The following is a 24,511-nucleotide window of genomic DNA, read 5'->3' on the forward strand; positions in this document are numbered from 1 at the left end:
GCTGGGTGTCTCTTGGAGGCGGCACGTGGTTAAGCTGTGGATGCTGTGCAATATACGGAAGGGCTCTTAAAATAAGTATGAGCTGTGAACAGGCTGTGTAGCTGTGAAAATAAATACTTAAGGCTTCTACTGTTTGAGTCTGAGGCTGACACAAATTTAGTGCATGGATGCTGTACGTGCTGTAAGAATGCTATTAAAGAAACGTGCTTTTTCAGTGCACGGTTCTCTCAACAGCGGAATGAACTTGGCATCCTTCCTTCTTGGTGCACCACTTTGTCCCTATTTTCCCTGTGATGGGGGAAGATGAATTGAATTGATCTGGTGGAGATGACTCAGAGCTAAAAACAAAAGTCAGGGCCGTCTTCAGAAGTTCTGAGACAAAATCATGCAATGTGCCCCTGCGATTTAGACACACGTCATTAGAGGGATTATTGGAAGAAGGATGGTTCATTGATTAGGGCACTGGTGTACGCTTGGGAAAAGGAGTTTGTTCACTGCTATGGCTGCGTTGTAGGAACGTGGGCAAGTCATTTCCTCTCTTTGTGGTCCCCATGCTTGGAACCTAATTACAAATTCAGTGACTTCTGTATCTTCTGGTGGGGGAAAAAATATGTTACGCTCAAAGCCCAAACTCTTCACATTAATAGTGAATGTACAGCAGGAGTAGTGCTAACTACAGTAATAAGGTTCTGGTTAAACTGATGTTTTGAATAATGATACTTAAGAGGCTTTAAGCATCTATTAACTAATTTGTACGCCACTCCTGCGCAGGTGTGGGGACAGGCAGCAGTGTTCTCATCTATAATAGCGAAAGTGGATGCAAGCTATCTTGAGCTATCAGAAAGTGTGTAATGAGCTTTGATAGGTCTAGAGATGGGCGTAAGTTTGACGTGGCCTTTTACTGCAGTGATAGCCCCTTGGAATGGGCTCCTCACTCTCCTCTGTCTCTTGATGTCTCCCAGACCTGCCTGGGCCATCTTCCTGGGGAGCTGAGAGGGAAAACACAGTTCAGAATTGCATGGGAAATAAAGCCATTTGGGACAAAATTCTAGCAGGACGCCTTCTGATACGTTCACTCCTCCTATTGCATGTAATGGGCTGGGTAAAATTCTTCGCTTCTGCACCCTTTAATTTTAGCCCATCCGATTCTTTATTTTAGGTCCCGGAATCGTGAGAACTCCCAGTCCCTTGGCACATCCCTCTGAATCACTGACGTTCAGTGGCCACCTCCACCCATGCCTGTCCCCTGCCTGCTCCCTTGCCGGGTGTCAGTTCTCGAGCCTACGTGCTGAGAAGAAAAGTTAAAAAGGTAAAAGTCTGTAATCTGATTCCACGGTGACCTGTCTAATCCTGTTCCCTGGTACAGTGAGAGCTGAAATACTTGTACTGCAAAACAATGGCTTTGGAAGGAAGGAAGATGAGAATCTGCAGGGATTTTTTTTCTTTCTTTCTCTATCTTCTGTCTCTTTCTGACAGAAGTGTGTCAGCATGAAAGCAGGGGAGGCAAGGGATGATTGCCTCGAGGCTGGGTGCATGGGTGGTACTATGGGTCCCCTTTACAGGAAAATAGGGATATGGCTTTGGGCCGCCCTGAGTAAACCTGTGCATGGGAGCAGCTGCATTGAGTCGTCCCAGAGGTGCAGAGTTCAAAAGTGAAGAGCAAAGCGCTGCAGCACTCCACTGAAATACCTGCCTGCAACAGGGTATTTTGGAAAAGCAGCCTTTCCAGATGAGAAACAAGCTTGTTTTAATCGGCTCTGCCCTGCTGAGAGCACAGCACAGAGCTGTGTGAGGTCTGGATTACAGATGTTGTGTTTTGAGCTTGCTGTTGTGTCAGAGAGGGGTTCTCATAAGCCGTTTTCTCCTCTTTTCTGGACATTTTCCTCCTCTTAGGGCTCTGTGCTCTCCCTTACCCCCACCTCCAGTTTGCCGGTGCACTGAACCGAACCATGCTTTTTTTCCAGCTGGGAACTTGAATGCTCGGTTCCTCCGACTTCGTTTTTCTTAGCTCTTTGGCTGGGTTGCAATACATCCTTCCTTATTTTTTTAGGCATAGTACCCTTCAATCTGTCCAGTGTTGCCAGTGCTGTTGATGCAAGGGCTGTGGTGTTAGAGAAGGGGATAGCTGGGAGAGGTGTGAAATTAGCCCAGGGTCAATGAGCATGAGGTGCTCAGGGGGTGTCCTGCAGGAGCCGCAATGGGATGGGCAGGAGAGCTGCTTGGGGGTGACAAACTGGGACTGGAGCGGGGTTGTCTGCTGCAGAGCTGCATCCAGGAGAAAGAAAACGTTTCTCATGGAATTCTTGCAGCCGGGGCTCTGTAATGGAAAATTTGCCACACCTTAAATGCTATCGTATTACTCATGAGCGCAATACAGGTAATTAACTGAGTTAAAAAACAGATTTATTGCATGTCAATTATCACCTAACAAGTTGGCATATCTGAGGGATGCATCAGAGGCCGGATGCGCTGGTTTCCCACCTGAGGTAAGGGAGGTCACCTCCTCGCCACCAGGGCAGATTTAATGGATCTCGCTGTGTGTTTAAATACAATCTTACTCATGCTCATGTACAAGAATGTGTTTAACACCAATGTACTGCAAGGTTACAATGCAAAGTCCTCCAGTGCAGCGAGATGCAAAACATCACATGGTTTCATCACTCATTTTGTCCCTGTGGAATCCCCTCACGTCTCCTGATCGCTTCTGACATCAGAAATGTTCTCAGGCTTCACCCCTCCACCCTGATCCTGGACAGCACCGTGTAAATGCTGTGCTGAATTTGAGCTCCTCTTCCCGACCTGCAGGGAAGGCTGTGGGAACGGATGGATTTGCTGATTCAGCTCCTTTAAGAGGAAATGTAGAGGCACCGTATGCGTTCAAGGCAGACAGGCAGCTCCATTGCAACACCTGGGCTTAAACTTGCAGATCACCTATAGCTTTGCGTTTCAGTTCAGATCTTACCCTTCGTTGTGGCCTCTGCCCTTAAAATCTTATTCCAAGCTGTGTATTGCTTCCTTCTTGTTTTGGAGGTTGTTGCATAGCTGAGGTGCCTGCACGCAGCTGAAACGCCGTATCTCATGTATGTCCAAATTGGTTAAAGAATTCCTGAACATGTGCACTGGTAACAAAAATTAAGAATTTAGAATCTTCAAGAGCACACGGTCTTACTGCTTTCTTGGTGCATGCTAGGAAAATTCTAAGGTGTAGGTAGATAGCAGCATGAAGAAAAATACCAGGGAGCGTGTGTTTGGTTTTATCCTTTTTCCGTGCCTGCACCAAATAATTTGTTTGCTCAAACCCCACAAAAACCAGCCAGAGTTATGGCATCTCCCCCATTAGCCTGTTGCTCTGAGTCCTCCATGTGGAAGGAGACCCTGGGTGCCGTGGAGCTGTAGTGATGTGATATGGGCAGGCTGTCTTGGGGAGCTGGGCCCTTTGTCAGCTAGGAGGTGCCCCTGGGACATGTGGTGTTTGAAGAAATAGAAGGCTGCTGCATGAAGCTTTCACTGGTGATGCAGTAATCTCAAGAGTCTTGCCCATCTTGCTTAGAAGGGGCTTTTTCTTGCCAATGATGTTTGCACTGGCAGGGTTCTACAAGTAAGCAAATACAGAGCAGATGTGCTAAATCCACATCATGTCTTCTCTGTAATAAAGTTGGGAATGGAAGAAGGCAAGATTGCTGGGGTTTCAAGACCCCAAACATGGATGAGTCTACATTCTGAGTCTCCTTCCTCCCTTTTTCTTCCTGCACTTGGGCTGCTGCAGCCTCACCTGCCTGACCAGGAAGCCTGCCTGCCTGCAGGATAATCTGCTTGCACAGAGCTGGTGAGGAGATGTGCCAACAGGGGTGGCACAGGTCAGTGCTTGATCGTGCCCAGCTCTGCCCTGGTGCCTCTTAAGCTGCTTTTCTATTTCACAACATGGTGCTGAGCTTCCCTGACTCCGGTCCCGGGTTGAAGTGCTGGCTGGGAAGGGCAGCTCCTTTGCTTTCAAGCAGATAGCTGGTTTTCAGCCTGGGGAGTGTTTTTCACTTGGCGCTATGGTGGATCATTCCCATGGGGAGGGTGGATCCCACACCTTCATTTCCTGCACAGAGCCCTCACAGCACCATCCCTGCAGCCGGGAGAGGTTTCCTGTTGTCTGCAGAGCGGGGAGGGCTGATGCCCTCAGGCCATGCAGGTTCTTCTATTTTAGGATTCTGGAGCACCTCTGTCAAGGTGCCCAGAATTTAACCTGAATATTGCATGCAAGGAAGTGCTTGTTCTGGCTGTATTTGGTGTATTTCTAAAAGCAAAAGGACACTTTGGTTGTACCCATTTTCTATTTTTTTTTTCTGCTTGAGGACACCTCAAAGCAGCTGCAGGTGCTGAATTGCATAGGTGCTCATTTGCATTGTGTTATCCCTGACAAGCTCTGACCTATGCACCGCTGTATGAGTGCAGAGAGCTGTTCCATGGAAAGCTTAGATCAGAAGTAACTTGTTTTCTCAGGGTGCAGTAACCAGTGCTTTTTGCAGAGAGAGGCACAGAGCCTGCCACAGTTGAGGTGTCTCGTATTTAATAGGGGTCAGCTGCGCCAGCTGGAAGCCTGGAGCTTTCTCATCTCTTGAGCAGTCCTTGGCTGCCTTTGCAGTGGGCTATGGAAGGGGAATTGCTTGTTTTGTGAAAGACTTCAGAGGGAACGCTGTGTCTCATGAAACAAAGCTCAGGTAAATCGGTACCTAATTAAATTCCAGTTCTTGGGCCATCAGATTCTTCTGATCAATGTACTTCCATCTGAGATGCCTCCTCCTCTGCTTCCCAGGTGGTGATCTGCTGTGTGGCTGCTTTGCACTGCTCCTCTTTTTTTTTTTTTTTTCCTGTCAGGTAATAAATCATGTTCTGCTTTCTTCAAACACGTGGAGGAGAGCCCAACAAGACTGATGACAGAGAAGGATCAGTAACATTTCCCTGCACACAAAAGATTTTTTGCTCCGTGCAAAGCACTGAAGCTATTTCCTAGCAGGGCTGTGTGGGACTTCCCACCACAACCTGCCCTGGAAAAGTGAGGCTGGAGGAGGGAGGGAAGGCACACTGGACTTTGGCTGCTGGAGATGCTGCTGGTGCATGGCTTATGCTGCCATTGATGCAGGAGTTCTCCCCCAGACCATCTCCTTGTCACTCATATCAAAACAGCTCTGCCTAGCCCAGAGGTTTGGGCAGTGCTGTGGTAGAACTACACACAAGTGATGTTAGGGGTGAGATGGCAAGGGGGGATTTGGGATGCCGGGGAGATGAAGGGGTATGTTGTGCTGTGCAGGATTTTGGAGGATGCTGATCTGGAGGGTCTGGAAGGGTGAGCAGTCATTTAAAGCAATGCAACATTAAATAAAAAGGGGGAGAGAGCAGAAAAATACCGTTGGAATTTCTTTTCTAAAGCCCCTGCCGTGTTTGTCAGTCTCCTGCAGGTAACTGAGTGCTTCATATGCACTCAGGCTGTGCTCCCTGCATGCAGCTGGCGAGGTGTCCTGCCCCACAGGTAGCACTCCTGCAGAAATACCAGCTGTATTTCATTCCCTTCTGCTTCAGTGGGAAGTGCATGTGCTACCCAGATGCTGCTCCTCTTCCTCAGGCAGGCTGTGATGCTGGAGGAAGGAAGGGAGGGAGAAGTGCAGGTGAAGCCCACATTGTCTCTGCGCCGGGATGCGGGACCCTGGGCTGTTCCCATCCCCGTCCCTCCCCACTCCCCCTTCTCCCCCACAGCCCTGCCTTGCCCTTTTGTGGAGATTTATAGAGCTGAGTGGGCTGAGAACAAATGAGCAGACATTAAGGCGATGTGTTCTGCATACTAATGACAAGATACTTCTTCTGCACCTCGGGGCAATACTGGGTCAGGCCAGTTTAGCTGTAAACTTTATTTATGTGCTTATTACATCGCAGCTGCGCTTTGCCGGCCCAGGCCGAGGGTTTGGAGATGTGTCCGGCAGTAAATTTTGTTTGTTTATTTGAAACAAGGTGCCCCTTCACCCAACCCTTCTCTTTTTCCTTCTTGGAGCAAAAGGAATCCTGTCTTCGCCATAGCAGATTTTGAGAATGAAGTGTGAAGGAGAGATGAGAACGTGGGGTGGGGAGGATTCATTTTTGTGGGGAGCAGTGGGGTTTATTTAAGCCTCACTGGTGTGCAGAAGATTTCACCCTGCTCTGTGGGTGCTGTGCTCCCCGTGCTCCTGGTGGCATGTCCCAGATCTCTCCTTGTAGGAGGGGAAGGGTCTCTGGATGACAGCTTTGGGAGCTGGGCAGGGGTGGCCAAGTCCCTTTGCTTCCACCTCCATCCGTTCATCACCCAGGGGTCGGGTGCCCTTTTTTCTCTCCTTTACACCAGTTTTGCTGGTTGGAGGCTGTGCTGTTACAACACAAGCCGGGGAGGTGGGTTTGGTTTGACTGTGCTGGGAGAGGATTTGCTCTGCGCTGCTGAGATCTGTGGGGAGATCTGCGGTGATTTATGCCCACAGCAAAGACTCTCTAAACCACCCTATTTTTATGGTATCCCCTCCTGCCTCCAGCCTGCTTCCTCCTCGTGTTACATCTTGTCTCAGTGGTTTATAGGCGCTCCAGGGGCAGGCATTGCCGTTTTCTCTTGTCCAGGCACCTGGCTGCTCCTTGCTTCACTCCGTCACTCACAACAGGAAAACCCATGGAGGGCACGATAATGTTGGAGCAGGAGCTTTGCCTGCTGCTCTCGTGCAGGGCAGAATTAATTCCTGTGCATTTTTATAAAGCCTCCGTCAAGATCTCCAGCCTGGCTGAGTGTTGCTGTGATGCAAATGAAGGATGCCCTCTCTGGGCTGGTGCTGGGACTTTACGTGGTGAGCCCTTGCGAGGACGAGGAGTTATTTCACTGTCAGCCCCTATGGTCTCTGGGGCAGGGCTGGACATCATCACCCAGAGCAGGGGGATGTCGGTGCTGGGAGCCAGCTGGGCCAACGCCAGCTCGTAGCGGGGCTGACCGGGCTGGTGGGGTGGAAGAGGCTTTATGGAACCTGTCACTTGGCTGGGAAATCCACCTCCAGCCCTTCCTGCTGGTGCCCAGCTCCAGGATGTGCCTGTGTGCCGCGTTATCTGCTGTCAGCTAAGCCTGGCTGGGCAAAGGTTCAGCCCTACAAGCAGGCAAAGACTCTGTGTACCTCGGTGTTGACAGAGATTTCAACAGCTGCGTTAAGCATCCAGCCCCGCTCATCCCTGAGGGTCAGAGAGAGTTGAGCTTGTGATGGGGTGCAATAGGGAACCAACAACTGCGCAGTGCTGGGGCGACGCGGAGGGATGGAGGCTGCGGTGAGGCCCTGGCTCGCGGCCTGCTCTCTCAGCCGGAGGTAACAGGCCGGCCACAAACACTGAAGAGGAGATCGACAGGGGGTGGAGAAGGGATGAAAGAAAACAACCTTCAAAAGAACATGCCCTGCGTTCTATTTTTTTCTTAAACTGAGAGGAAAGGTACGGGAGTGGTGAGGATTTCTAATGAGCCTTCCTCTGGGAAAGCCTGCCTTTTACACTGAGTCCTGCAACGCCCTGTGTAAGCGAGCAAGAGGGATCTATGTGTGTGTACGCGCGTGTGTTTGTCCATATTGCTTCCCCTTCTTTGCCATTCATGCTCACTGCAGCTTGTGGGCACGTTTTCAGCCCTCCATGTTGGTCTCTGGACTTTGTGTCCCCACTTTGTTCCCAGCCTGCCCCTTCTCATTGCAAAGTTTAGCAGCTGAAACCGAGGTTATAGATGTGGAAATAGGAAGGAATCCCTGCGCTAAGAGCTCTTTGCATGCGTCATTTTTCACCAGTTACCTGTTTTGGAGAGCGTTGCCGTGTGTTTTATGCTGTGACTGTGCCCTGGGAGGGAGAGGAATGAGTAAGGAGGCATCTCCTTGCTGCTGTGCTGTCCTGGGGTGAAGGCTGGTAGCGTGACTATTGACTTAACTCAACAGTGAATCCCTCACCACTTGGAGAGTGACTTACTGCATCGTTACGCTAAATTACCTGACAAACCATCGGCTCAAGCAGCCTATTGTCCCGCCATCAGTTGCGCTGACACGAATGTCTCAAGTCTGTCATCTTCTCCCTCGTGGTGGCCAGCGCCGGGCTCAGACAAAAATATCATCTCCTGTGTAATAGGCGTGACTGCGTGTTGGATTCCATGGAGTGGAGGAACATCACCCTGCACTCTCAGCTAGACACGGACTTCTGCTGTGAGGCCTGAGCTCTGACACCTTTCTGAAAGGGGCTGCCTGGTGATTTCATGCCTTTCTTGACTGTGCCTCTGAAAATGAGTTGGTTGGGTGTCCAGGGTGGTACTCTGCTCAGCTGCCTTCAAGTGCAAAGAGCTCCATCCCTCATGCAGCCTGTCATTCATGTGTTGTCTCTGTTCATTCAAGTAGAATTTGGGTAGAATTTTATGTTTGCATCCCTTATTTGCTCTCAGAATACCTCTAGATTGGTTATTTCTCCATGAGCTCAGGGTGCTCTGAAAGGCCTCTGGAGGGTTGTTTTATGTGCTAGGCGTGGACATGAGCCCTGTGCACGTAGTGGAAATGACACATAGCTCAAGGCAGGGAGTTACCTGACCCTATGGCAGGAAGAGGAGCAGGGAAGAGGAGTCCCACCAGCACAGCAGCTCTGAGCAGGATTAGAGCATCAAGGGGTTGCGGTGCTGCTGGATAAGGACAGCTAATGAGATTGTAATGGGGAATGGTAGTGGGGATGTGAGTGGATCTGGATCTTGCAGTGGGGAGGGAAAGATTTGATGTGTAGCAAAAATCACAGAATCACAGAAATGCCTCCTGAGATAACAGTGGACATGAGAACCAGAAAGGAGGCTCATGAGAAGGTGGGCAAGGCTTAGGGGAAATCCAGCTGGAACTGGGGAAGGGACCAAAACAGTTCTGGGGTGCACAGTATGTCCTGTACTCGTGCAAGTGCTGATGTTCTCAGATGCCAGTGACTCTGTGGGATGCACTCTGAGTTCCTGTGGATAATCCTCTAGAAGAACCCTGGTCAGGGGATTGAAAACTCTAACCAGAGTTTGCAATTTGCTTCTCTGCTCAAGGCTTTTGCTCAGACCCTCCCATCAGCTCATGTTTTGAGCACAAAGCTGTGTTTTTGGGTGAAATCCTACCCCAGCAGCAGTGTGCTGCTTCTCGTGCTCCCTCCCTCCCAGCCAAAGTCTCCGTTTGCACTTTCAGAGCGGATGTAGGAGTTTCCTCCTCATGGCCTTCAGGTAACTTGCCCACCTGCAGCCTCTGAATCAAACCCAAACCTGTTATTGCGACAGCAATTGCAGAACTGGAACACATTTGCTGGAACACTGCTTTCCAGCAAATCCGCCCCATTCAGAGAAACTTCCCCGCAAAACCCCACAGGCTGTGCTGCGATGGGGATGGCTGAGCACGGCTTAACCCTTGCAGCTTTGCTCAGCAGTGAGGCCCTGGGTGTCTGTCCCAGGGCTATGTCCCAGACGTTCGGTGCAGGGGGGTTGTGGCTGCATCCTGCAGTCTTTGGGGTGCAAACAGGGCGGAGGAAAGTGACACCAGGGTTAATATATTTTTTGGAGGGAGAAGCGTTCTGCTTTGTTGTTGGACACAGCCTCTCAGCACCACTGACGGGAGCTTTTAGCATGCAAATGCACTTTGTCTCATGCTTTTTAATGTTTTACTTCTTGTAATTGCCGAGACCGGTTGTAATTTTTGGACGTGGCCAGGTTTCTGAAAGCAGCTTCCCCTTGGAAGTCGTTCCCATTACTGATGAGATTTGATTCCTGCCCCCTCCCTTTGCTCAGTCTATCAGGTTGAACCAAGCATAATAGTCACTAACATTAGTGCAGGAAAGTCCTGAGGCTCAATAGTGAAAAATAACACTTGTTACCCTTTGAATGTTGATGTATTTTAGTTTGCTGTTGTGCTTCTAGCATCACTTTGCTGGGAAACAAGAAACATTTTGGGCCAGCGCAGCTCATTGACTGAGTAAGCTGCTGGAGCAGGTCCCTCCGGCCCTGGGTGCCCATTGGACGTGCCGCCTCCCCATCACGCTTCTCCTAGAGATGAGCTTTCCAGAACTCCAGCTTTTAACCCTGAGCCTGGATTGCGACACCACAGCTCTCCAAAACACCAGAAAAAAATACTGGTGCAAGCTGTCAAGATGTTATCATGGCTGTTGCACAATGCACTATTCCATAGAGGGCTTTCCTGGGGAAACTGTTTGAGACGTGTTGTCCATCCATACGTCTCCCCATTGAGAGAACTTCTGAATCTTTTAGAACAGAATCAGCAAAGTTTACCAGTATGTCAGAGGTATCCAGTACATCCAATTCCAGCAAGTTGTGTGGATAGTGGTGGTAAAGAGAAGGCCAAATCTGATCTCTTGCTGAAGGGAAGGTGGCAGCCTTGTTTCAGCTCACAGCTCTACTGGACATCAGAGAATCTAAGTATGACGTGCCATAGTGCATAAAGCCACTGAGTTCCCCTGTTCTCACTTTCTGCTTTCTCCCCAAAGGCTTTCGCTCCAGAACTTGGAGAATCTCAGCTTTCATAAAAACCCAAGCTCTGACTCTCAAGGTTACAGAGAGAAGCATGAAAATGTGACTCTCCGAGGACTTGAAGCTTGCAAAACTCAGCAACGCTTGCAGGAAATTTGGCTCAAATTTGGTCTTTGGCAGTCAGGCGAGATAGACGTGGTGTCGGAGTTTGTTAGGAAATTTGCACTTGAGTGTTATGCAGATGGATAATTTGTCTGTCCTTGGTCTACGTGAGCCTGTGACAGCACAGGCGCTGTGCAAAGCGAGTCGCATCAGGCAAGTGGCTTCTGACAGTGCCTTGCAGGGCAGGTGAAGCCAACCCCTCTCAGCAGAAATGTGCCCTTTTCCAGTTGTTTCCCTGAGTGGAATTTCAGGCTGAGAGGCTCAGGGTCCCTCCAGCCCCTTCACTTCAGTGCAGCTTGCAATCTCAGCGAAGAGGCAAAGGGATGTGCTTGCAGCCCTGGTGCTCATCCCAGGGATGAGATGTCTGGGGCTTGGGGTGCTGAGCTCCCTGGGATTTGGGGCTGGCTGCTGGGGGCCTGTGCTGGAGGTGGCTGTGCTCTCAACTCTATTACCAATTTCCTCCTCTTTACAGTTATTGGCTGCGCCATCTCCATGCTGACCTTGTTCTTGTTTAACTTGGCTTTTGCTGCAGCTGCTGTGTGTTCCCGAGTGATGGATTTTACCTTCGTGCCAGTTGGTTTGGGGAAAAGGACGTAGCTTCACTGACTTGTACGGGTTGTGGGTCTCTCTTCTAAGGCCCTGAAAAAATCCTAGAGTGCTCTCACCCTATAAAATATACCCCAGGCAGATATTTTCTGGCGGTAAGATGTTAGTGAGCCAGCGCTAAGTAAGCTGGAATTCTGTACAAGGGCAACATGGGTCACAGTGCCTCTCAGTGTGGGCATTTAGCAGAGGCACCCAGAGGAGTGGTTTTCCTCCTCTGTTTGCGGGAAGTGCAGTCCTAAGAGGTCTGGGACCCATCTGGAGCTGCTGTCCCTGAGGAGATGAAGGAGAGAGCACCTGTATCTGCTAGGCAAGCTGCTAGGGATGGCTCAGGAGAGGATGAAGAGGGTGAGCTGCCCTCTCAGCATTGATCCCAGGCTGAGGATCACAGGCATCACAGCCTGCCTGAGGAAGAGGAGCAGCTGTATGGTCACCCAGGTGATGCGGGCAGTGAATGGTACCCCCAGGATGCTCCCTCATCCTGGTCCCTATTGAATCTCCAGTTTACAGCTCAGTGGAAGTGGGGTAGAGAAAGCCCCTGCGGGGCTGAGTTGAACGGAGACAATGTGCTTAAAAAGATATGGAGTAAAAAATGTAAGGGCAATTGGACCAAAAAGACCAAACTCACGTGACTGTAGGGCTGATGGGTGGCATTGCTCACCACAGCCCTGGAATGAAACAAAGTGGGCTGGAGCATCCTTCCATACCTGCACAGCAGGGGCTGGTATTTCAGAGCTAACACCTTATGGCCATCAACTCACTGTGCCCAGAGACCACCTAACCCCGGCGGCCCGTCCCCAGGGGCGGTCACTGCTCCATGCCGTCGCATCGTGCCACACAGGGGTCCCTACAGACCAGGTGCAGAGCTGAGTTCGCCGCCGCTCCCTCCCCACCTCCTCCTCCTCCTCCTCCTCTCCCTGAGCCCTTTAACTTGTTTCCTTTCCGCCGAGGAAACATGACTTTCCCATTGATGGAATTCAGCCCCCAACAATGCCGAGTGACACAATTTCCCACTCCGAGCATGCCTTCGTGCTGCGGCCGGTGGGCGATGCTGGGTAGCCCTTTTGGGAGCCATCTGCATGACAATGCAATGGTCTGTGCTACCATTAGCTGCCCTTTTGCTATTAGTACCTAATGAAAATGTAACCATGTTTAACCCCCCACAGTCCTAGATTAGCGAGAAAGGAGCCTAAGTGGATTTAATTCTTTTGTATGGTGAGCATCAAACTCTCCATTTTGATTGCTCTGTCCCCTCTTCCCCTCTCCAGCGGGAGAGGGAGGCAGGAAAGCTGTGTAAGGCTAACTCTATCCTCTCAGCTGTCCGCGGCACAATGGGCAAAGTATCTTTTGTGGCATTAACGGCTTTGGCTGGGGGTGGGGGGAGCCGGGGAGAACAATGTGTGAGAAGCTGAGCCTGTGGGTTTCCCACACGGCCCAATATGTCTCCCCGCACCCCCCTCTGGGACAGGCAGACCTGCAGCAGCCCAGCCCACAGCTGATCCCTGCTTGATTGGCTTTTTTTCTATTTTTTTTTTTTTTTCTTCCTTCCCCCCTCATTGTGCTCTCGAGAGATGAAAATCCTTTCCTGGCGTGAAAGGAGAGGCGTGCCTTAAATCCCCTCCCTCGGACTGACTGGGCATGTCATATGACGGCCAAATCCACCGGATTAGTGTGTGTGTGTCTGCGTGCGTGTAGTGTGGGGCTGGAGGCGGGGGGCGGGATGCCCGATATCTATATTCCTTCCCTGCCCCCTCTGTCCATATTGATTTCTGCAGGGATATTTATTCATTGCACCTGCTGGCCAACCGGCTTCCCGCTGCTTGTGGGCTTTTCTTCGTGGTTTTGAAGATCCAACCTCAGGGCAGGGGAGCAAAGTAAATTCCCGACAGTTTTCCCCATCTCCTTCTCCTGTTGCCTTGGGTTTCGCCACATTCAAAGGAAGGGGATGAAGGAGCCATCGCTTTGGCTCTGCGTGATGGAAGCTCCTGAAGGCAGGGCTGTGGGCTCATGAAGGTGGATTTGGGTCTGGGTTGGTGGCGCAGCCTCTGGGTGGGCGTAGGGTTTGGGTTTGGCCACCTTCCCACCCGCCTGGCCCCAAACATCACTGTGTGCAGACCCCTGGGTGCCCTTCCCATTGCAGCTCTGGACCTGCTGGAGAAGATGCTCCCCTTGTGGTTGTCAGTGCCTGTGAGACTCTTGATGCTAAGGGTTTGTGCTGGTGGGAACTGACCACACTCGCAGAGTCACCTCCTCTTTCTATGTGGGAAGAATTGAGGCAGAGTGCTCCAAACTGACAAAGCCAAAGTCAGAGTTGGAGCCAAGAATAGCATTTGCTACCATCTAATTCTTGCCTCTGTATATTTAATGTCCCAAATCCGCAACTGTCTTGGTTTTCCTTCAGGTTTTTTCAGTGGTGCTGCGTCATTTTGTGCTGACATTCCCGCTTTTTCCAAGGAAACTTTTACAGACCCCTCCAGCAAAGCCAACGCCGCCCGCCCGCGGCGTGAGAACTTGCGTGCTCCTATAGGAAGCCTGCCCTGGGTGCACTGAGTTTAGCAACCGGCTCTGCAGCTTCCAGCCGATCTCTGTGTGCACAAAGGGTTGGTTAGTGGGGAAGGAAAACCTCTGTGGGGTGAGGGTGTGGGTGATGCTCTGGGTCAGTGTGTGGGGGCTCTGGCAGTGTCAGCACCCCATTATGAAGGGACAACAGCGGTGCAACAGGGTAGAGCAGTATGCAATGACATGTCCTTGCAGGTAGTCGGGTCTTGTTGCAGGTGAGGTTTGCTGTATAGTACAGAAAATATCTTATTTTGGAAGGAAAAGTGATCCGTGTGCAGCTGCCAGCCTGCTGGTTGGTCCATGGTGAGTACTGGGACACGTTGTGACTGAGCGTTGCCCAGGTGGTGACACCCAGGGGTAGGCTTGGAGGACAGTGAATGGTTCTAGTGGCCTCCACTACCATGGCCAGTAGCCAAGAGAAGGCTGATGGGGATGGTGCCTTGGCCACCAGCTGGACCAGCTGATCTGTTGACAGGATAGAGCAATGCCAGTGTACTGCCTGGGGCTGCCTCCTGCCAGCCTGCTGCATTGGGCTCCGCAGGGTTGGTCGCACCAGGAGTTGGTCTCAGTGTTCTTTATGGGTTCCTTCCAACTTGGGCTATTCTATGGCTCCAGGGACAGCAGGTCCCCAGCGAGGTGATGCTCAACCACGGGACCCAAAGGCTCCTAAAGCTGGGGGTGGGCAGGGATGGGGATTAGCAGGCGTTGTTCCCACTGCGTGAGGAGCGGGGAGGCTGCAGTCCCAGCGGGGCAGGGGGTGAAGTGCTGCAGGGCCCGGGCGGGAGCAGAAGCGTGCGAGGGGATGGGGAGGGCGGGGGGACAGAGGGGGCTGCTGCTTGTGTGAATGTGCCCCACTCATTGTTCTGTGCCTTTATTCTCCGGGCCTCGATGGGACTGATTTAGAAATCCTAATCAGGGAGCAGTCTCTGCGCCTCCCGAGTGTGACACAACTCGAGCTGCTCGGGGCGCCTTTGTTCCCTAATGACAGCTGACTTCATGCGGCAGTGGGAACAGTTTGAGCATAACTCCGCACCGAGGGCTGGCAGCTGCAGCCTTAACTCTTTCTTGCCCACCTGCACGGCACGGCGATGGGAGGGGGCCAGGCGGGGAGTGCAGCCGAAATGCACGTAGACTGCGTGAGGATGCTCAGCTTTGCGTCTGGCATCTCTCCTGGGAGCAAGTGCAGCTTGGAGAACAAGGCTGCAGGTGTGCATTTCTCTGGGAAAAGAAACAAACTGTTTTCCAGGGGTTGTCGCTGCTGCACGGCGTTCGCGGGTGTCTGCTGCAGGTATTGATGAGGAGAAATGGTCAGATGTGCCCGCGGTGTGGAGGAGGGAGGCTGCGTATCAGGGGCTGTGCGTCCAGCTCTGCTGGTGCTTTAGGTGCTGGAGAATGTCTGCAGCCCTGAGCGAGCGCAGAGCGTTTCCATGCTGGCTGCGGGGCATTTGCATTACTTGCATTGAAAGTAAAAGGCATTGAGTCACTCCAAGATGTTCCCGGAAGAGATTTCTGGCTCTGCCAGCAAAGAGCTTGAGAGCAAGCGTCGTTCTCCCTCTCTTGGCCTCGGTTTCTTCCCTAGCAAAATGAGGCTTGTGATACAAAGTCCAGCGCAGAGCTGTGTTGTTTGACATTGGAGCTGTGCTTGGTGACGCTTACTGGGCCAGCGCTAGCAATGGTTAAACCCTTTTCTCTCTGTTTGTTGTCAAACCACTGCTCTGACCTGGGAAAAATACTTCTGGAAAATTACCCTTATTAAAGGGGACGGCCCCAGAGGGGCAGAGCCATCCTCTCCCCCCCCCACACGAGGCCTGGGGGCTCGGCTCCCCGCGGGCCCGCAGCCCTTCCCTCGCTGGCTGCAATTAGCACGGTGCTCCCCACCGCCTTCCCAGCACCTGTGTCCCCTCCACCGTCCCCAAATCGCCGCGTCCCGCGCGGCCGCCCATGCTTGGCCGGGGTCTCCCTGGCGACGGGGCCACGGGATGCTGTGCAGTCCATTTGTCACCAATTGTCACTGTTTTGTTCTGCCTTGTATGCGCACTCGATTGTGTCACGGGGGAGGTGAGGAGGAGCAATCAGGCCTTGTCTAATGGGCCGCGGTCTCCCGTCGTGGGGAAAAGCTGAGGGGCTGATTTGGGAGGGAGGGGATGAGGCAATGCTGCAGTGCTGCTGCTCATACAGAAGGGTACGGGTGGGAGTTTGCAGAACCGCAGAATGGTTTGGGTTGGGAGGGACTTTAAAGCCCACCTGGTTCCAGCCCCTGCTGTGGGCTGGTTGCCAGCAGATGAAGTTGGAAAAGGGCCCCATCCAACCTGCCCTCGGGCACCTCCAGAGATGGGATTCCTTCCAGAGCATCCCAGACATGGTGCGAGGACGGCTCCTGGTGCAGGCAGGCAGAAATCCTTACATTGATTAAGCAAGAATTTTAGGTCCAGGATGAATGTGGCCCTTTGCTGTGTGCTGTGCTGTACAGCGCAGGTGAGGTGAAGCCTGGATATCATCCCTCCTCCTCCCCACGGCGTTGGCGGGGCGGCTGTGACCACAGCCCCGTGTTATTTTCCACAATGACTTCCACACCCCACCCTGTCAGTGCGTGGCTTTGGGATGGGGCCAGACGCTGTCCCTGGGTCTCCCCTTGTCCCAAAGGGAAGGAGGTTTCCTGCAGACCCACCCCGGGTGCAGCTGACCGGCGAGGCGTGGGAGCTGCAGCTTCCCCAGGGTGAGACTGCTGTAGGCTTCGGGCTGCAGAGGGATTAACACCTCCTTCAGCCCCCAGCTTCTGAGCAATTGTTATTCCCTGAAGTGTGCTGCTGAAAGGGATTTAATGCATCATGGATTTTGGTATTCCTCTGTCAGCATATGTCAGTTCTTGGCTGAAGGTGTGACTTTCTACTAAACCATATATTTTCCTGTCTCCATTTTTTTTCCCCCTCTTTCTGCTCCATCATTCCCAGCCTTCCCAAAGTGCCATGATTCATCTCTCCCCTGCTTGGCTTCACCAGCCCCATTTTTTTTTTTCTTTCTTTTCAATCTTCCAACTCTCAGAGCCACCAGGACTGGCTCAAAGCGAAGCTGTGGCCAGCTCTGAGCCTCAGCACCCATTAAAAACCATTAATTCAGAGCAGGCTGGCCACAACCTTTACGGGAATTCAGGGAAGCTGCTCAGCAGAGCTGTGAGGAGGTCGGGAAAACTGAGCTGTGCCGTCAACCCCACAGCAGGCAAGCTGAGGCTGTTCCAGTTTGGCTTTCAGACCCGAAGCTCAGTGTGAAATACCGCAGAGGGAAGGGAAGAGAGGGTGTCTCTGGCAAGGAGTCAGTCGAGGCAACTGAAAGCACTGAGCTTTTGCAGCGTGTGGTATTTGGCAGGCTTCTCTCCGTGCTCCGTGGTGGTCATGGGTCTGCATCTCCAAACCACTGCGGTGCTGCGTGGGTTGGGGTGGTACCATGGGTCTCCCTGCCGCTCTGTGGCTTTGTGCTGGGTGTCGTGCCACTCGCCCACCCAGGCTGTGCCATCTCCAAGCCTGGCAGAGAGCTGCTGCTCCAACGGCCCTTGGTGGTGGTGGTGGCTGCATCCAGCTGAACCGTGGCCAGCAGAGCAGGTCCTGGCCTGGAAAATAAATGCTGGTGCCACTGACGGAGGAGGAAAGGTACAGGAAAGAGTGGGAGGCTGAGGTGAGGTCAGCTGAAGGATAGGGGGAGTGATGTGAGGTTTTGTGACCTTCCAGTCTCACTGCCCAGCATCACTGTGGCCAGGCAGGGATTGAGGGAGAATGGGGTCATTGGTGTCACTCCCAGTGGGTGTTGAAGCCATGGCTGAAGGGAGCAGGAAGCTGAGCTTGAAGGTGTGAGTTGTCACTGAGCGCATTGTAGTCTGAGGGATAACCAGATCCCTGAGCTGCACCCCACTGCTGCTGTATCAACCGCAGACTTCAGCATCCTTTGGTCCATCAGGATGGGAACTGCCCCATCATGTTGTCCTGTGGCATGCTGCGATGTGGCTTTGGGCCTTTTCCTGGAAACCTCAGTGTTTTGGGGAGACCCATCTGCTACACACACGTGGTCCTCAGCAGCTGACACTGTGTGCCCTGGGCTGGTTCCTGGGTCCCTGTGGGGCTGGGGGCTCTTTCTGGGAGTAGAAGGCACCCAGAGACTTGTGTTGCTGCAGGGCTGTGAGAGCGTGACAGGAGGGGGAGCAGGGTTCAGATATGATTAAGTTCAGAAGGGAGGAAATAGGATTTATATGGGACCTTAATTTTTTTTTCCCCTAAAAGAAGCAGCACTGATGTTGAGCAGTGCTGGCCCGGCAGTCTGAGCTGAGATTTGTAACGGGCAGCTCTCCTTTCTCATCCCTGCTTTTCACCAGGTGCAGCCATAGGAAAGTTGCTTCCTACCCCAGCCAAGCTGCTCCCATCGCCCTGTGCCAAGCCTGGGTCGGGCTGCCTGGCTCAGCTGCTTTTCAGGATCTCCAAAAGCCCTGGGTGTTACCTGCCCTGGTGCCATCCTGGCTCTCCATCCCTTTGGGCTTTTCTGCTTCTGCCAAAGACTGCTGTTTCTCAATTCTCAAATTCCTCCTCAACCCATGGGTGGGTCTGTTCTCGCAATGCCCCATCTGCGAGAGGAAGCGTTGGAGATAATGAAAACGGTATTCGTCAAAATATTTTTGGGAGAATAAAAATAGCTCTTGGAGCAGAGTCTGTTTCTGTTCCCGGGAAGGAGTGCTTGTTTCAACGGAGAGTTTCCTGCAGGTGCTGTCAGAGCAGGACTGCAAACTGGAAGTGCTCTGGTATGCGCCTTGCTTTTTGGGTGAAAATCAGTGCGTTTTGCGCAATGGCTGAGGAAGTGTTGGAAGAAGATCTTTCTCCATGAGTGTGGCTCTCCGGGACATGGCTGAGGCTCTGCTTTTTTGCTGTTTCTCACTTGACTTTCCTAATATTGTCCCTGGAGGTGGGTTGGTTTCTGTTCTGGCTCAGCCCTGTTGGCCAACCCTACGTGCAGCAGCCCCCCCATCATGGTGTGCTGGGGTGGTTGCCCCCTAGCACAGGGCTGTTGCCCCTGGGGGTCTCAGGAGCCTTCCTGGTGGTCACCTGTGCGTGTGCATCCTTGTGAGTACCCACTGTGGGCCATGCCTTGTGCACCTGCCCATATGGATGTACAGCAGGTTGAGAGCAAATGAGCCACCTGCATCTGAGCCTTCCCGTTCCCAAGTGCCTTTTTCTTTCCTCACTTTATTTTTATTTTTCCTGGGAAATTTTGTTGTGCATGCTTAGCAGGCACGTAGGAAGGGTTCTCCATGTAGATGGATTTGGAGCCTACAGCTTGGCTGATGTTCAGAGCGTGGCTGTGGTCCCAGCTCCGTAACATTGCAGATGGTGGGTGGACAGGCTGGGGGCTGCCAGTTCAAGGCTGGGATTGGCTATTTGGTGCTGCCCATATCTCACTGGGGAAATGATGGGCAACAGCTGGCTTGGCCAGAGGCCTGAGAATGGTTTTATAAAGTGTTTTACCCTGAACTATTGATGCTGCGGGAAATGGATTTGCATTTCCAGCCATGGAAGCGCAGGCCTGGCTGTGGATTTATGTGCCCATGGATGGGGCGGGGAGAGCCTTCTGCTCGCACACGTGGCCAACGGGGGATGATGACAATGAGGAGGTCCCGAAGGAGGTGGGCTGCCAGCTCTGTGCAGCTGCTCGCTGCAGAGCCGGCTCCAGAAATCTGTGTTTGCTTTGGCTGCATGCGCTGTGCAGGAATGGCAATCTTGCAACGCTCCGAGAGGAAGGAGGGGAGAGAGGAGAGAGCTTGCGAGTTTCCAAACATGACGCTGTGCCTCGGCCACGTGGAGCCCTGCAGGGCTGTGCTTGGGGTAGGTTGCTGCAGGGTGCTGGCCTGGGGGATGGTCCCCCACTGAACAGCTCATGGGGTGTTGTGGTCGTCCTGGTTGGAAAGCTTCAGCTAAAGCTTGCTGCTCTCTCTGTCTGAAACCTTGTTATTTTCTTGTGGAAAAAAGAGAGTTCAGATCTAGAATTTTCTGATTTTTCTGATTTTCAGATACGAAAATTATTTTTCCTCTGTCTTTTCTCTATCCCCTTTCATTTTGCTGCTTCTTTTTTCCTCCCTCTTTTGTCTCAGTGAACAAGAAAAAAATAATAAAAATTAAAAAAAAAAGAAAAAGGGGGAAAAGTGATCCAAAACTGAAAAAGCAAAAACCTTTCTTAACATTTTCATTTTGGTTCCTTGCTGACGATGAGCAGCATCCCTTCATTAGAGGGCTTGGCGGACTGCAATTCCTCCCAGGAGAACCACGCCGACCTGCTGTGTTTCCTGGTTTTGCTTAGCAAGGCAAAGTGATGGCCAGAGGTAGCCTGGATAGAAGCTGTGCCTGTAGGTGGCTGCTTGGAGACCTTTGGGGAGAGATGCACACGATGGTGGGAAACCACAGGGCGGGGGGACCTCCTTGCACGCCCGCGCTCACGCCGACCTCTCCCCATGGGTGATTCAGGGAAGCGGAGGCAGCTGAGCTGAAGCAATACAAGCTGGGATAAATCTGGTCCAGGGAGTCTGCACGTCACAGTCCCAACACTGAGAAATGAACACAAATTTTCTTGATTTTCAGCCTCCTGCCTCCTCCGTGCCATTGGGCTGTCCTCGGAGACCCTGGGCTCAGGCTCTGTCCACTTCCCTTGCTCAGTGCCAGGCTCTGGGAGCAAAAAAAAGGAGCAGAAACAGTCAATGAGAAAGGGAAAGCTTTTGTACTGCTCATTTTTCAATGGCATTTTTATGTCCGGCGCCCTGTATGTGCAAAGAAAACGGTGGCCCATCTGTTTCCAGCACCATTAAAGGCATGTGACTGCATGTGGCCCTCAAAAATAAAATAAAAATAGGACCCTTTGCTCTGAAAATGTCAAGCGCTCTTTCATCTTAGACGACCCCCAGCCGGGACCATATCCTCCCAAACTGAGACATGGGAGTGGGTTCCCACCAGCGCTCATCCCAGCTGCCCCCTTCCCCTCCCCATTTTTCTGCACGAGAAGGAAGTGAGGGGCTGGAGGCTCACGCTGGCTGCTGACCCCACAGCGCTGCTCCCCTGCACCTCTTCCCCTGCTCCATCCCCCTGCAGACTTCTTCAGGCCTCAGGCCTGAAGAGGTTAAAGCCCTGTTAACAAGTGCTGGGAGGAGGGAAGTGTGTCTGACATGCTTTAGGAGCAGACTGCGAGAGGGCTGCGCCAGCAGGATGCAATTAATGACCGGGAAGAGAAGATTGCTACAATATGGGGCTGCTTTCTCCTCATCCCTGTCTTTTACTCCACTTGAAGCCACGGGCTGTGTTGTGTCCTGCTGAGAACCCGTGTAGACTTATGGAGGTTCCCCTCCTCTAGGACGTGCCATAAAAAATCACAGCGGCGTTCCCTCTGCTCATTTGGCAGCGGTGCACCAATGTGAGGAAAATTTGGGTGTAACTTCAGGCTGTGGAAACTTCTGCTAATTAAAAGAACGTTTTAAAGGTTGCTTGAGATACCTGCATCAATACATAGTTTTGAACATGAAAGCTTTGTTTTAAAATTCATCTGAGTCAGGGACAGCGTCAGTCCTGCTGCGGTGAAAAGGGGAAGAAAAGGATTTTAATTTAGGCGAAAAAAGGCTCGTTATTTCCTTCATAAAATCTTTGAAGTTTCTTTGCCATTGGATTAGTTGTGGTGTGGGGTGGCACGCACCAGCGATGGGGAACGCATAGGAATGCAGGGCTGCATGGTGTTGGTGGCACTGCCTTCCACAGAGTCCCCAGCCAACATGGAAGGAGCAGAGGATGGATGCATCCACCACCCTGCGATACTGGAGGTGCTCGTGGGAGTGTTTCACGCATCTCTGACCTGCGGAGGATAAAGGACTCTTCCCCATACCCAGGGCAGAGCTATCTGGTAGTGCTCACTCTGTATTCAGTTTAGTGCTTGGTTCATTGACCAAGGTGATGTTGCTGTGGCCTGGCGTTCTTGCCAAGGAGTGGTGATGCTCGTTGCCCACAGTGGCAAACCATAAACCCAGAGAGCTGTTTCTGGTATTTTCCCATCCACAAAGGCATTGGTTTGTTGGGTGAAGTGGTGGCTGGGGTTGGCATTGGCTTGCTCGGTGGGCATGAAGATCCTCAGATGGCACGTTGTGTAGGTAGCTGCATCTCTCCAACCTGATTTTTAAGTAGAACGGGCATGTCAATTGCTTAAGTGTAAGGATGAAAACATTGTAAATAAGTTCTTCTGACATAGGATGTTCTAAGGGCTCGTGAAGCTGAAGGGAGCCTTGCCCAGCCCTGCCTACAGCCTGGGCGTGCATCTCCCTGCTGCTGGGTCCCCTCCAGCAGCCGCTCCTCATAGATACTCCTCCTACTGGAAACATCCCCTTGTGCTGGGCAGCACATTTTCATACTTCAGGCTCTTAGAGATTAGGGTCCACAGCCACCTTGTATGGCACTGGGTGACTTCTTTACTTTCCCTGATGGCTGTCCTTCCTCCTCCTCGCCCTGGGCTGGCAGCCTGCATTCCTGTGGCAGGGTGGCTCCTCTTTCTCCATGTGGGGCTGGTATGCTGAGGGCCTGATCTTGGTAAGAATCCCTCGGTGCTTATGGGGATATATAAATAAGTGGAAAAACCACTTGGTCTCCCTGGAGATGTGCTTAGTGTAGGGTATTTTTTTTTTTTTTGAAGGCTAACCAGGCCTACACAACAGCTGTTGAGCAATCATCCGTCCTCTAAAAACAAATAAGGAGCAAGTCTGGTGGCCAAATGTTGCAGGCACATTGTAATGATTGTTAGCAAATTGCATTTGCGGTGTGGGGCTGCTTAACAAAACAGCTGCTGGGTTTGCCTCCCCTTCTCCTGTGCAACATTGGTCGTTTGGAGCCAGTTCACTGTGGTGTGGCTGAGGGGGGACCACTGCGGAGCTGGCTGCTGTCCCCATAGGATGACATTTGCGGTGCAAAGAGATCGTGTTGGCCATAGTGTTCTGCAGCATTAATGGTTTGGGGTTTTGTATCCCACGAGCGGAGGCTGTTTGCCTCCCACCTCATCTTCGTGCAGCCTGAGTGCTCTTGGGGTTTTCTGCATCTGGCTGGGAGAGGGACACGGCGCTACGTCCCAGCCCTCACGCTGGAGATGGCGTGGGGAAAACACAGTGTGTCCCTGCTCTTCCTCCTCATCGCCTTCAGCTCCCAGCTCACCTGAGGTTGGCCAAAGGCTGGGTGTTGCGTAGGACTGCTGTGAAACACATTGCTCTGCTGCTGGTTCACTCAGAAAAAGACCTTGAGAACTGAGGCTGGGTCTGGTAAGGATTCTTGCTGGAACACCTGACATCTGGGTTGAGAGAGAAAGCCTTTCCCAAGATAACTGCTGCATATGGTTGTAAAGAAAAAAAATCTTTAGCTGTTTCCCCCTGGTTATTTTCATTATTCTTGTTGTTATTTGCTGATATTTTTTCAGCCTGGATAATGGGGAAAAGCTGAGCTGATTTCACTGATTCAGTTTCTGGCCCACCATACTTGGTACATCATGGTAGGGAAATGAGTTTCTGATATTTTAGAGCTGCCGGATATGTTTTTCAGTTGGGAAAACTACTTGAAATGTCAACGTTTACAAACATTGCTGCTTTTCAATTGAAAAAAAAAAAAGAAAATACAATTTTTTGCTTTTAGGTCTTGAGCTTCTTATGCCCACAGTTCAATTACTGCTATTCCTGCAGTAATTTTCTTCCCCAGAGAAGAAACTGCCAATGAGTGAAGAAATGGCCTTCATAAATGCAGGATTTCATAAATGCAAAAGCTCCCTGAGCTGCGCGTGTCCTGCTTGGGCAAGACCATAACAAGGGCCTGAGTACATCAAATCCCATGAGATGGAAACGTCACTTGTGGAGCAAAAGGCACCAACTGGAGGTGTCTGCACGGGGCCTGGAGAGGTTCTGGTGGCTCTTCCCTCTTGTTTCCTCATGCACTTCTGTTGTGTTGTGCCACGTGCAAGGGGTGGTGGTGGTTGTGGAGGGTGCACGTTGCCTGCCCTGCTCCAGAAGCCTGGTTGAACTTCTGTCATCTCCAGGCAGGTGCTGGGGTGAGCTGGGAGCTGTGCTGAGCTGCTCTGGTGAAGTTTGGTGGGAGTTTTCTGGGGGATTGATTAAGGAGTGGGAGGTGAATTCTCCTCCCTTTGCTCCATGGGCCACTTCTCGTCCGGCGCTGATGCTCGAGGATGAGCAGCGTCGCCAGGATCCGGTCCAAGTCTGCCAGTAGAAATTCCTCTTCTGGATCACAGTTCGTTTCCCTCATAATGATGCTGCACGTGAGCCTCTGATGTGATGCTAATTAGTGATGAGCCTGTATAAGTGTATAAGCAGCATTATAGGTAATGATGATCACAGCCGCTTGTAATTACTCAGCCCCAAGCAGCAATGTGATTCGGAACTAGCGGTCTCCTTCATCCCTTCTTGCAAAGAGAGAGGGAAGTAATAGCGGAGCCAGGTCTGGTGTCAGGGTTATCCCTCAAGAAAGGGAACTGCAGTGGAGAATGGGACAGGGGTCCTGGTGAGAGCTGGGTGTGCGGCAGGGGGCTGTCACGGCTCAGAGCTTGTCCCGGGTTCTGTCCCTTTGCTGAGATGCTTTCTTCCAGCCCCGTGGCCTGCATTCAAACCAGTGATGCAGTCTCGTGTTTACACTGTCAAAC

General features: G+C 51.8%; 1 long non-coding RNA gene across 1 annotated transcript in view; it reads left to right on the forward strand.

Moving 5' to 3' along the window:
- LOC110407324 overlaps positions 1-24,511 on the forward strand; it is a 161,528-nt gene that overhangs the window by 71,307 nt on the left and 65,710 nt on the right. Inside the window, exon 5 of the long non-coding RNA XR_002443858.1 lies at positions 1,160-1,309. This is a non-coding gene — a long non-coding RNA (uncharacterized LOC110407324). The remainder of the gene's footprint in view (positions 1-1,159; positions 1,310-24,511) is intronic.

The sequence above is a fragment of the Numida meleagris genome, chromosome 17 (genome assembly GCF_002078875.1).
Source record: "Numida meleagris isolate 19003 breed g44 Domestic line chromosome 17, NumMel1.0, whole genome shotgun sequence".
Lineage (NCBI taxonomy): Eukaryota > Metazoa > Chordata > Aves > Galliformes > Numididae > Numida > Numida meleagris.